The sequence below is a fragment of the Diabrotica virgifera genome, chromosome 2 (assembly GCF_917563875.1).
Source record: "Diabrotica virgifera virgifera chromosome 2, PGI_DIABVI_V3a".
NCBI classification, from domain to species: Eukaryota; Metazoa; Arthropoda; class Insecta; order Coleoptera; family Chrysomelidae; genus Diabrotica; species Diabrotica virgifera.
In genome coordinates this window covers 58,176,757-58,190,630 of record NC_065444.1, presented here as the reverse complement: position 1 = coordinate 58,190,630, position 13,874 = coordinate 58,176,757, and the positions used below count along the sequence as shown (strand labels likewise).

General features: G+C 31.1%; 1 protein-coding gene across 7 annotated transcripts in view; it reads right to left on the bottom strand.

Moving 5' to 3' along the window:
* Window positions 1–13,874, bottom strand: part of LOC114337868 (partitioning defective 3 homolog B) — a 295,752-nt gene that overhangs the window by 159,952 nt on the left and 121,926 nt on the right. The window lies entirely within an intron of this gene.

Here is a 13,874-nt window from a genome sequence, read left to right as displayed (position 1 = left end):
GATCAAGTCAGCTCCCGCCAGCCATAGAAATTTTGCCTCATGGAAGTTTAAACATTAATTTAAGCGAAAAACCATTGTTTATTTGTGAAATAAATATTTTTTTCTGATTCATGACAGCGGTAAAATGTATTTTGAATTAAATAAATTACATACATTCTTCTTTTTTTTCGTTACATAATTTAATTAAAAAAAAAATTTTTGGACACCCTTTATAATTAATTATGTAAGTGTTTATGTTACTGAATAGAGAATTGAATAACCTTTTAAATGAGGTAGCACACGACCCCTATTGTCATTTAAAAAAATCATCGATTACGTCATCACAGCCAGATGGATGACGTCACTAGTATGCCATATATGCTAAAATATCATAATTTAAAAATAAAAATCGACCTGTTCCGGGATCTTTTCTTAAAGTCGCCGGTTTACGAAATAACGAATTTATTCCTTTCATTTGCACCATACTGTATATAAAAATATTATTATTTCCTTGTTTGTATTTATGAATTACCCGTATTATGATAAATAAAGACGTTTTATTTGTTTTTAATGACTACTTATATATCTGCAACTCCTTTCAGAAACATCTTAGTATCTCATTTTAAACACTTATTGACTTACACCGATTGGCTTCTGAGGCTCGATTTATCAACATTGGCCATTTGCTTCTGGATACTGTCGTCATTGCCCGGTTATTGATGAAAAATCTAATTTTACGTTAAGTTTTTACAACATTGGCCAATATTTAAGGTTATTGTCGTTAATGGCCGGGCATTGTCGTTAATAACCAAGGAAAATGGACATTCACGACAATGCCCGGTCATTAACGTCAATGTCCAATTTACATCATTGGCCGTAACATATACATTGTAAATCCCAAATCATGATTTCCAAAGTTTATATATACATTGTAAATTACGATTCGGGAGTGCTCCTAGTAGCATTTAACGTGTCTTGGTTTGTTTATTTCTACTGCATCTTGATTGTAAATTTAGTATAAGCTCTTGAAACTGTCTGAGAATAAGGTCATATAATATGGCCCCTAAGTTACCATAAAAATGGCATTTAAAATATTTATTAGATTATTAGACCAGTAAGGATCTGTTTTTAGGTGGATGTGAGAGGTGTCATTCAGATTTTTGAGGATAAAGTTAGGTGATAACTTCGTTAATAATATTTGATTTATGCTCCTTCTCAAATATTCCCGGAACATTAATAAAAAAATTCAAATATTTAAAAATTTCGAATAATATCGATTTTTTTCTACTTTTTTTGTTTATAACTTTAAAACGATTCATTTTGGAACAAAGTCGTATAGGAATAAAACAAAGATAATTAAATTTTCTATCAGATGCGATTGGGTAAAAATGTCTTAATTTATCACCCTTGCTGCAAAATAGCAATAAATATAAAATAAGGGGGCAAAACAAGCCTGTCATTTTTCAACGATTTTCCATCACTTAGGTTACACTTGGAATCTTCCTAATTCGCTTAGAAAATTTTTGTAATGTGCTAAAACCGTACACCAAATTTCATTAAAATTGACTTACTAGATTTTGAATAATAATTTTGCAATCAAACTTTTTTTAAAAAATTAAAATTTTTTAAAATCTTGCACAACAAAAACTAGAAAATACAAAGATTTGTCAATTTTTTTACATATAAAGAAGCACTCCACCTATCTAAAGCACTTAACAGAATTGAAATCGGATTATTTAAGCAGCCTCAGCAATGTTTTAAAGTTATAAACAATTTTTTGGCTTATAAACAAATTAGTGCTGTGGCCAGGAGGGGGTGCTACGCGCTCCTTTATTTAGATGGACTTACCCAAGATTTTTATATATTTTTTGACCCGTAGAACACGATTTTTTTGGGTAACAGTTGATCCGGATGTCGATAAGATTGTTATAAACAAAGAACTTGAGGAATTACACAACATCGATTTTTCGCAAAATAAAACATTTTTTTGTATTTCTTGGGTAATTCTAAGCAAAAAATGTTCTTACAAGTTTTTTCGTAGGATGCACAGTTTTCGAGATAAACGCAGCGGAACTTTCAAAAAATCGAAAAATTTAAATTTTTGAACGCGAATAACTTTTGATTAAAAAATAAAATAGCAATTCTGCTGACAGCATTTGAAAGTTTAAGTCAAATTATACCGGTTTTAATTATTTGCATTGCTAAAAATGATTTTTTTTTATTATTAAACAAAGCTATTTGTTTATAAGCCAAAAAATTGAGAGAAATATTTGAGAAGGAGCATAAGTCAATTATTATTACTGAAGGTGTCACCTAACTTTATCTGCAAAAATCCGAATGCCACCTCTCACATCCAAAAATAGACGTTTTTTCACAGATCCTTACTGGTCTATATGATATATGTATTTAATTTGTTTATTAGAAAAAGCTTCAATGTTCAGTATAAATTGACTACTTGAAATTGATTGTAATGAGAATTACATTTTACATTTGTTTTGACTTTAAACTTACAATTCGGAAATCGTTTTAAAAAATTTTATAAAGAGTTTATATTGTATGGGTATATAAATAATGTGATCGGAGAATAACAGAGAATCAATGTTTAAGAGGAAACAGTAGCGATCAACAGGTAGCGAAAACGCGTTCCAAGATTGCGGCTGTAATTTTGAATATTTTTTCGAGATATTTGGCACACGTATTCGTAATATAATAAAGAATGGCGGTACAGAGCCCAATTTGAAAAATATATTAATATGTGTAAATTACTCTGTAATTAAATACAATATTAAAAAAACGAGCCTGTACCGCCATTAAGAAGAACAAAAAAATACACTTTCTTCAAATAAACTTTTTTATCCGATGCCTAGATTTTGGAACTACTAAAATTTTTTATTTCATTGTATGTAGTTCCAAAATGACACAAAATCTAGGCATTGGATAAAAAAAAGTTTATTTGAAGAAAGTGTATTTTTTTGTTCTTCTTAATAGCGGTACAGGCTCGATTTTTTAATATTGTATTTAATTACAGAGTAATTTCCACATATTAATATATCTTTCAAATTGGGTTCTGTACCGCCATTCTTTATTATATTACGAATACGTGTGCCAAATATCTCGAAAAAATATTCAAAATTACAGCCGCAATCTTGGAACGCGTTTTGGCTACCTGTTGATCGCTACTGTATCACCTTAAGAAATAGTTCACAAACAGTAGCTATTTATAAATAAAATATTTGAATTATTCCTTAACGGAAACACTCAGAAAATGTACATGTACTCTTAAAACATCAATCTTATTGACCTGCCTTGCATACATGAGTATGGTTTTGTGAAAAGAGGATTGCATCAGGACAATGCTTAGTCCTTATATAGTTGGCAATAGTGAAAGGGATTACCAAATACTGGAAGATATACAGGGTGTTTCATTAATAATTGGAAATATTTTAACTGTTGATTTCTGGGCTCAAAATATTAAGGTTTAATCCATATCACCTAGTCCGAAAATGCTTCCTAAGGGAGCTAGAGCTCTTTGAAGATGTTGTCTTGTAATTAGTTTTTTTAAATATCTTCAGAACGCTTCTAAATAGTTAGAAAAACGAAAATTGGTACGCTCATTTATTTTCCAGAGATAAATCGATTACATAAATTGCGAATTTCTAGTACTGGTCATAGGCGTCTGTTTTGGGTAGGGCAACGGTAATTTTATCGCATAACTTTTTGTCTGTAACTTTTAAGCATTTTTGACGCTGGATTATTAAATTATGAGGTATTTTAGTACTAAATGGTATTCTTGCTTTAAGTCCGTTTTTAAACACCGGTAAAATACACTGTTTTTTTTAAATTTTTTTCAAATTTTGTTCAAATTCAAAAATCGAAAAATTTTCAAATCGATTTTTCTAGAAAACTGTGTATCTTGCCTACTTAAAGCAAGAGTACATTTTAGTACTAAAATACGTCACAATTTAATAATCCAGTATCAAAAATGCTTAAAATTAAAGACAAAACCGTTATGCGATAAAATAACCGTTGCCCTACCAAATTTGTACCCAGTACTTTAAAACTATTTGGCGTATCGTTATCATACTTGGCAGAAAGTGTAGGTACTGTACACCTTACTAAATTATGATAAATAAACGTTTCTAGCTACCACCAGAGGCGTACGACAGGGGATAGTGGCTGGTTGACCCTTCCCAAATTCTACGCCACTGACGAAATAGCTATTTTAGTGTAATTTTTTGATTTTCCAGTACTTTTTATGTAAATAATGTACTCTTCATTTGGAACGATAAAATGATAAGTTTTCGAGATATTTGAATTTAAAAATGGAGCGACATAATACATTGATCAAAATAACCGTGTCGTTTCATTTTTAACTTCAAAGATCTCGAAAACTAATGACTTTATCGTTACGAATGAAGAGTATATTATCTTTATAGAAAGTATTAGAGAATTCAATAATTAAACTAAAATGGCAATTCCGCCAGTGGCGTAGAATTTGGAAAGGGTCAACCATTCACTTTCCCCCGTCGTACGCCTCTGGTAATAGCCAGAAACGTTTGTTTAACATATTTTAGTAGTTTGTACAGTACCTATACTTCCTGCCAAGTATGAAAAGGATACGTCGAATAGTTTTAAAATGCTGAGCAAAAATAGTTTTTAAATTTTTTGATAAAACACCCTGTAACTCAGTAAGGAACCACATTTTATTTAAGTGTTTAAGGTTAAATCTTCGTATTTTGTGCTAAGGTTTCTCCAGTTACTATATGGACAATTATTAATGAAACACCCTGTATACATGTTAAAGTAAAAAGTTCTACTCGCGGATTTGGCCGCTAATTGTTTATTAATTGTTTAAACAATAACAATTGTTTTGTATTAATAATTTTAAAAATATCGTTAAACTCATCATTTTACTTTGATCAAATATGTTTCTATCTTGTTTTTGATTATACTGAATCCGAATATGGCATTGCAATTTGAAAATTATTATACAGAAGCTCTTATACAGTATGTCTGCGTAGCTAGGAACCACATGAAAAACTTTTTTATTATCAATTTTACGAAAAAATGTTATTCTTCATAAAATGCTCTGGATAGTCAAAAATCTAAAACGCAACCATCAGATATCAAATTTTATCAATTTTATACGAGTTATGTCAAAAATATGAATTTCGTTAAAGAGTAAAGTACCTTTATATTTCAGAATATCAAAAAATGCTATTATGAAAAGTTGTTTGAAATTAAAAACTATGTTTAAATATACAATTACATTATTCTAATCGAAAAAATTTTTTAAATTTTTTCTCAAATTACGGATACTCATCATCATTTTATTACAATTATGATAACTATTTTATTATCACTTTTACGAAAAAAAGTTATTCTTCATAAAATGCTCTCCCTGGTCTAAAATCTAAGATACAACCATCAGATATTAAACTTTTTTAATTATATACGAGGTATGTAAAAAATATAAATTTTTCTTAAGAGTTATTCACTTTATTATTCACAATATTTTAATTAGAAGGATGTAATTGAACACTAAAACAATTTTTTTAATTCCAAACAACTTTTCTTTTCGATATTGTGAAATTTACCGATACTTTACTCTTGAGTGAAATTCCTATTTTTTGACATACCTTGTATAATATTCATTAAATTTGATATTTGATGATTTCATCTTAGATTATATACGATGCAGAGTATTTTATAAAGAATAACTTTTTTTCGTAAAACTGATAATAAAAAAGTTATCAATAGGTTCCAAGTTACGCAGACATACTGTATAAGAGCAAAAAAAAATTTTTTGCTAAATATTTATTATTGTTGAAGTTTATTATTAAATGTATTTTAGGAAAGGTTTTACAGAAAAAAGTTTTGATCACTTTATATAAACATTTTTTTAGCTGGTAATTTTCGGTTTTTGTATTACATTTTTGTTATCTTTCTTAATTTTCTCAAAAAGAAATATTCTATTTCATTTCTAAAGTAAAATAATTTAGTGCATTTTAAAGATTACATCCTAAGCTTTAAAAAAGCACTTATAAAACTGTAATAGATCTGTTCAAACTTGAGTAATACCGTCTTAAAGTGGTGGTAATTCTATAAAACTACGAAGATTTCAAAAATTACATTTTTTAAGACGTCATATCATTTGAATTAAATTTAGATTTTTTTTAATGAAACATCATTTATTACAATGCTTGAAAGGTAAGTTGTGCAAAATTGAGGGTTTTATAAGAAAAATTATATTAGTTACACATTTTTAAATCATTTTTAAACAAAATTCATGTAAGGCTCACTTTCCGCCCCCACCGTACTTACGCCCATAAATTTTATTTCTTTTTATTATAACCATAAGATAGCTTAATTATTCTTCTTTTAGATTCAATTTGTAAAATTTCATTCGATCCATAAGTTAAAGAATTACATTAAAATAACTCAACCGTGCACTTCGCCGTACGCTAGTTTACAGTGCGCCAATGTTTGTGAGAAGGGTGACTTTAGCGTTATAAATAAAAAATTATAGAAGATACAGATTTAATTTTAGAAAATTCTTTATATAAGGTTTATTTTGTAAAATTTTCTGAATTTTTCAATGGTCAAGTCAGTTTTTTTATAAAATTTATATTTTCGGAGTTATTTAAAAAAACATGTAATTTCGTAGTTCATTTGTTTAATAAAAAATGAAGCACCCACTTCTCGAGTAGAACTTTTTGATATGTTGTTTATTAAACATTTCTTAATGAAATTACAAAATGTTCTATCTTGTTTGATTTTTTCCGAAGTGAAAATCTATATGCACTCCCCTATATATGATTATGAAAATTATAATCCCTAATAAAGTATTAGCGAAAAACTTTATTTTTTGAGGAGTATCAGCAAAAAACATCATTTCTGTTTGTGGGTCCACGAAAATAATTATAATACTAAAAAGTTCTCAGAAATAATTGTTTTCGTCGACAGAAATAGAAACAGAAAGGGAAATAATTGTTTTCGTCGGCATTTATTATGAACTAAATCTTTTCGTTATAAATATTTTGTGAGTTATAATCTTCGCGGACACGCATATAAAAAAGAATTGTATCGCCAACACTTATCAAAGAGATATTATTTTCAATGGAAATGTATTAGGAATCACATTATATAGTCGGTTCGCTAAACTCAGACACAACTGGCTAGTGATTTTAGTAGGTAATTTTTTGTTTTTGGCCAATTTTGCCAAAATCGGCAAAATTACTAACTATTTAGTAATTATTAACTATTTAGTAATTATTTTTTTGCCAACTTTGACAAATTGGCAAAATACTTACTAAAATCACTAGCCAGTTGTGTCTGAGTTTAGCGAACCGACTACACCTAGATTAGCCACCACAGTCCCGAACAGTGTCTTCTGTTACTTATTTTCCTGTACTATGAATGTTTTCCAAAATTGGATCGCTTCCTCTGTAGCATCTACATTATTACGTATAAAAATATCGTCGTACTTACAAATAAGGTTTGGTTCTTAATTAAATATTAACTTTATAGCCTGTTTAACAATAATAAACAGGTGACGCAAATTAAGGTAACTATATTGACAACAAAATTTGCATTTAAATGTACATATCATTTAGATAAGAACGCTTGGAATGTCCTAGAAATTAGAGGTCGTTTAACGAAAATGATCGAGTGAAATGACATAATTATAATTGATAGAAACAGCAGTTTGAAAAATGACCCTGTACGAGCATATTTAAAAAGTAAATTGCAACACCTATCGATTAATAAACATTACTCAGTCTCACAGAGGCACGATTTGCAAAATCATTTGACAAAATAATCAGACATCGAATTAATAATAGCACTTAAATTAAGCACAATATACTTGCACGTTCTAGGATAAAAGATAACTGTTCTTTTTCTTCAATATTTCCTTGTGGCCTTTTGTCTTACAGCACCCAGTCAAATTCTATTCATTAACTTCGCTTTGTATAATAGTTTAATGGTGTTTAGTGGTGACCGTCATGGCTAATCGTACTTAATTGACAGTGGCGCAGAGAGCTCTGTAATATTCTCTATAAAGAGATTCTTTTTCTTCCAAGATGTTTGTCTGGTATTTTTCCTTTGATAATTAGTTTCTTCTTCTTATTGCACCATCTCTTTCCAAAGGTTGGCGATCGAAATGGCAATTGTAGCTTTGGAAATTGCTGCACGAAAAATTTCTGCGGATGTGCGGTCAATCCATATCCTCACAGTACTCAGGTCTTTCAGTTACAAGTTCTGGGGACTTCCTACTGATCACCTGCCATGTACTTTACCTTCCAATATGATTCGGAGTAATTCATACCTTTCACCTTTCAACACAACCCAAGTGCTGTATTTTCGTCTCTTTGGTCATACTCAGTAATCCTTCTTGGTTACTAATGCGCTGAAGTTACCTCATCGTTGGTAACTTTTTGTTGGAATTCTCGAGGGCATCTATTCTTTTTTCTGTTCAGAGTCCTTTGTCCAACTTTCACAGCCATACAGGAAGACAGAAAAAACGTAACATCTCATCATTCGGATTCTGAGCTCTATACTAAAGTCTGATCTTGTAAACAATATTTTCATGTTACATGAGTGTTTTGCTTATGTCTTGCTTCCTATTAGGGCGGTATCATCAGCATACCTATGCTGATGATATCGTTAATCTTGATCCCACCTTGGACCCCCTCTAATGCTTCTCTGAATATACTCGTACATTCCGAATATAGATTAAATAATAGCGAAAATTAGACGCAACCCTGTCGCACTACTCGTGGGATTCGTATAAATGTTAGGATGATGTGTGCTCTTAATTTAATTGTTACCATTTGGTACCAATATAGTTCTGAGATCATTTTCAAGTCGTGTTCGTCAATTTCAGTTCTAAAAATTTCAATCATCTTTTGATGGAAACTAAAGAACTGGATTCTTGTCTGCTATTGACGTACTTCCGTATGCTTCTAACATCTACGTTTATTGACATGTAGCGTGGGTTTGCAAATTTTCTCAGAGCTGCTTCATCTTTTTCATGCACTGTAATCATGGCGGTAAACAGCGGTAACTCCTTTTTGTCCTCCCTCTTTAAGATCATTTTCGTGACTTTTTTGGCTTCGATGTTCATTTTGCCAAAGCGGTTTGAATTTTCTGTATTTTTGAATGCTGGCAGTCCCCTTTTTACTAATATTTTATTCTATTCGTAGCCATTGGTTAGGCAATCCACTCTATAACCTACTCATTTGTGTTTCTCTGTATTGTAGTCGTTTAGCATTAGGTACGCACATGCTTCTGTAATCGTCTATGCTTTTGGTCTGTATAAAAATGGAATTTCTGGCCATTTTATTTTCAGTTACTATTTTTTGTTTCATGGCTAACGCGAAAATTTCTTGGCTTCTACTGACTGTCTTGAGTTCAATTATTGGAAGATTAAGTGCGTCTACAAAGCTAAACGACCATTTTATCTACATGACAATTATAGAATAAGGCCACTTTTCCTTTTCACTTACCTTTAAACACACAATTTAAAGCGGCTTAAATTTAGAAATTTAGTGCAGAGTTTTAAATAATGAAAATAAAAATATCACGATGTATATTACAAATTGGTCTCCAATTAAAACTTTGTGCTTCTCTGATTCTGACCCAAATATTTACAATTACGTACGTTGAATAAACAAATCAATGAAGATACTTTTACTTTCCTCATGACCGTTTTTTCATTACTCAACAATATTGATATACATACATACTTGAGTTAATTTTTTGTTACAAATTGGCATTTGCCTGCCTCGATTTAAAATTATATCGTCAGCTGCAGTGTTCACAAATGCATTTCTGGTATAATCTAACAATCAATACTTTGAATTATTACGAATGCTAAATAATGACCAAAATGAAATTGGAAAACTAAACACAAAAATATGAAAAAATATGCACCAGAAAACAAATGAAAACAGCAGGGCCGTAAGTACGATGTTAAGGGGCCGTGATCTGAGGGCCCCTACCTCCCATCCCATCTCTCATCTGGAAAACGTTTGATTGCTTCGTTTTGAAGGTCTTGTTCGGTACGTATCTAACACTGCTTTCATTCCTTGAAAGCGAGTGTCTAGCTGCTAGCTGATGGCGTAATGTGTCGATCATTGAGTAAAACACGGTTACTCTAAAGGCATGACTTGGGATCTTGAAGTCTTTCATCTTCGCACATTTCATCGAAATGTTTTTTCGTCTTCTGCATTATTTTTGGAGCGAACCCTACTGGTATTCCCCAACACATATTTGAAGCCTCTTCAAAGAAGGTTTCAAATTGTCCTCTCATTTCAGTTAGTTTTAAGAGTTTTAGTTTTAGTTTTAAAACTAGACTTGAAAGACACTTCATAACATCGCAAAATTCTGTGTTTCAATGTATTGACTGCATCAAATCTTCTAGCCCAGCGTGTTGGATTGAGAGGTTTTAGAGAGACTTTCGAGGAACATCTTTCAGATTGGTATGAGGACTTCAGTGCCTCCCAACGAACGATACCGTTCGTTGGGAGTTAGAAAATTATGAAGATATGAAGGTTTATTTAGAGAAAATGCAGGAAAAGGTAAACCAGATTGCTGAGAAGCAGTGGCGTGCTGGTCATATAAGTGAATCGGTGCAATCACCGAGAGGCCGCGGCCTCTTGAGGCCGGTCAAATAGGTTTTCACAAAAATTTTTCGATGTAACAAAAAAAATATTTTTTTAATTTCTAATTGGATGTTAATTTTGCTAATAATATTAATAAAACATTTAAAAAAATCAAATTTTTTTGATTGTGAAATGCAGTTTAAGTAAATGAATAAGACTCTATAGTCTATAATACATAAATAGATTGCTACAGATAATATTATTTATTTTCATACATACAAGTATATTTATGGTTTTCCAATTTCCTTCAAATATGTATGTACTCTGCAGAATTAAAAAATGGAAAAACGTCTTGCTCATTTTTGGCCGAATTATTGAATGTATCTAAAAACGATTTGATCAAGACAAATCAAATCGTTTTATGATGATATAAGCACTCTACATCCTAGAAATTTTGATACAATAAAAAATGGTATACCTACCTTTGATGTCATTTAAATCATTTACTGAACAATTAAGAAAGTTTTACCCTACCATATCTGCTACTACAATTGGAGAAGAACTCATGGATTTTGCTGATAAATGGATTGTATTAAAATTGGATTTTGCAAAATACTGAGAGTATACAAGATGGAGTTAATGTTGAATATGTTCAGCCTACACAAAATATGAAGGATGATATTAATAATCCAAGTGATAATGAACATGAAGTAACAAATGACAATGTTGATATCGTGAAAACCTCACCTCCGTGTGGTATTTAAAAGTGTAAAGATCGTATAGCTTGCTGTTAAGCTGTTTTGCGTAAGTACAACTTATATCAGTGCGTGCTTATCCAAATTTAAATAGTATAATATAATGCATTTATTAACTCTTTCAGTGACACAAGTATCTTGCGAAAAAAGCTTTTCAACATTGAAATAAATAAAAAATCGGTTAAGAAGTACTTTAACACAAGATCACTTTTATGCTAATGGCTATAGAAAAAGAAGCTTTGTATGAGCTTAAAAATGATGAAATAATTGACGAATTTGCTCAAAAATCTATTTTAACCCTAGAACAGCACAGTTCGTTCATCTAACGTAGACTGCACAGTGGGGTCTCGAAAACCCTAATTGTCTTTTTTAGTAATAAATGTTATTTATTTTTTTTCTGCGGTATGTTTTACAAAAAAATAAAAAACAATATCTTATTTTCAAAATATGTTTATTTCAAAAGAAACATATCTCATTAGATTTGATAAACGTGAAAAAACATAATCTAGTGCTTTTATTACAGTTTTTTTGTAAAATATGGAGATATGACCAAAAAAATTAAACAAAATTCCAGTGAAATAAAACTTGTCTCCTAAAAACCCTTTAAACTAAAATAAAACATATATGTTGTAACAAGATAACTATTTCTTAAGCTTAGCCAGGCACTTCAACTTTGGTTCTGACACACAAAACATAATTGAGCTTGATGTTCTAAACAGTACGATGTTCTAAACAATATTTCCCAGTATACTGGCGATATTTCTTTGCGAGGTATTGGGTTCTGTTTGTTCTTCTTCATTATCGTCGTCACTTTGTTCGTTATCAATGTCAGACTGATGTTCAGGAACATAATCATCGTCTTCATCTGATGAGTCTTCAAAATCATCTTCGATGGTCTCAGGTTCATCTTCATCAGCCCACAGCTTTTCAGCATCCCACTCTAATTTTTTGTTGTCAGTGGACGCTAATATTTTCTCTTAGAATCTGGCCATACTAGCAAATACCAAAAAATCACCTCAAAATTTTAACACCCTTTAACTGCACACTGGGGTCCGAAGTACCCACAGCTCAACTAAAAGCGTCACAGCAAACTATACAACAAACTCACGCGGCGCAGCGATTATCTCTCAACGTAGTCGGCTGTTAACTGAATTTACATGCAATGGATCGCCAAAAGACGCAGACATGTGCAAGTTACATTGAACGATTTATGTGCCTGGGTTTTTCAGACCCCAGTGTGCTGTTCCAGGGTTAATGCGGAAATTATTGATCGAGGGTTAAGTAATTATTCTATAAAATAATGGCAAAAGAATATTTAGTTTATTGCGTTGTACAGTCGAACCCGCTTATGAGAATACCTGTTAAAGGAATATCCCGGTATATGGAATAGAAATTTGAGGTCCCAAAAAGTTTTTACTAGCCACATATGATCGGTTATTAGAATTTCCCTGTTATAGGAATACTTTTGCTTGGCACGAAGGATATTCCAATAAGCGGGTTCGACTGTATTAACATTTTTTTAAATATTGTTTAAGTAAAGTATTTGCACTGTATGTACTTGTATTTGTACTCTCGTGTATAATTGATTTACTAAAATGCAACTTAATACAGAATTGAAAAATTTTCAATTTTATTTTACTTGTACCTTAATTACATCAAATTCATATTATATTGATTTAGGAAATTATGGGTTCTGCTTTACTGCATACAATATTGTCATACATGTCAATTATTATTTGTAAGATTTATTATTCTTAAATGAAAAAATATAGCAAATTAAGAAAAAAATCATTGAATTCAAAATTGTATGTCTGATTCAAAAATAATTTATATTTTTGTTTTTTTTTTGTTTTTTTAAATACCGAATAAAACATCCTGCTAATAAAAGGTAAAATGAGGTTGGGAGGCCGCTTTTCTATAAAATCACCGGGCCGCTTGAAAAGTTCCAGCACGCCACTGCTGAGAAGATACAGAAAATTGAAAAGGTGGAAGAAAAATTCGAGAATGCGTTAAAATTCGATATGGAAAAAGTGGAAGAAAAATTGAAGAAGATAGGAAAACGTCAAAAAGGAGGAGACCGTCGAGAAGTAATTGTATACAGCTCTAATGAAAGCAGAATCCAATTTTGCAGGGATATTAGAAAACGACATCCGGTACCTTTGATTAAAATCTTAAAAAACAAATTCCAACATAAATATGCAGAACTTCGAAGACTGCAAAGAAATTATAAGAAGCCATCTAAAAGTCGGAGCTGCTTTGTGGTTTGAAAGCAAAGAAAATGAGGTGACTTCATGGATAGATTTTGAGTAAAAAAACACTTTGAAAGTGCTTTAAAAAGTTTATTTGACCTCGTTACAATCCATACACGGCCAACCAAACGGGGGTCCCGGTGCACTGCCCCGGTTGCCCCAATGGTAGTTACGGCCCTGGAAAACAGGATTTCTGTCGTCGGTTAAGAACTATACAGGAACGAGAAGATAAAGGGAGATAACGGGAAATAACTTGAAGACGGACGATTAGACACACATACTTT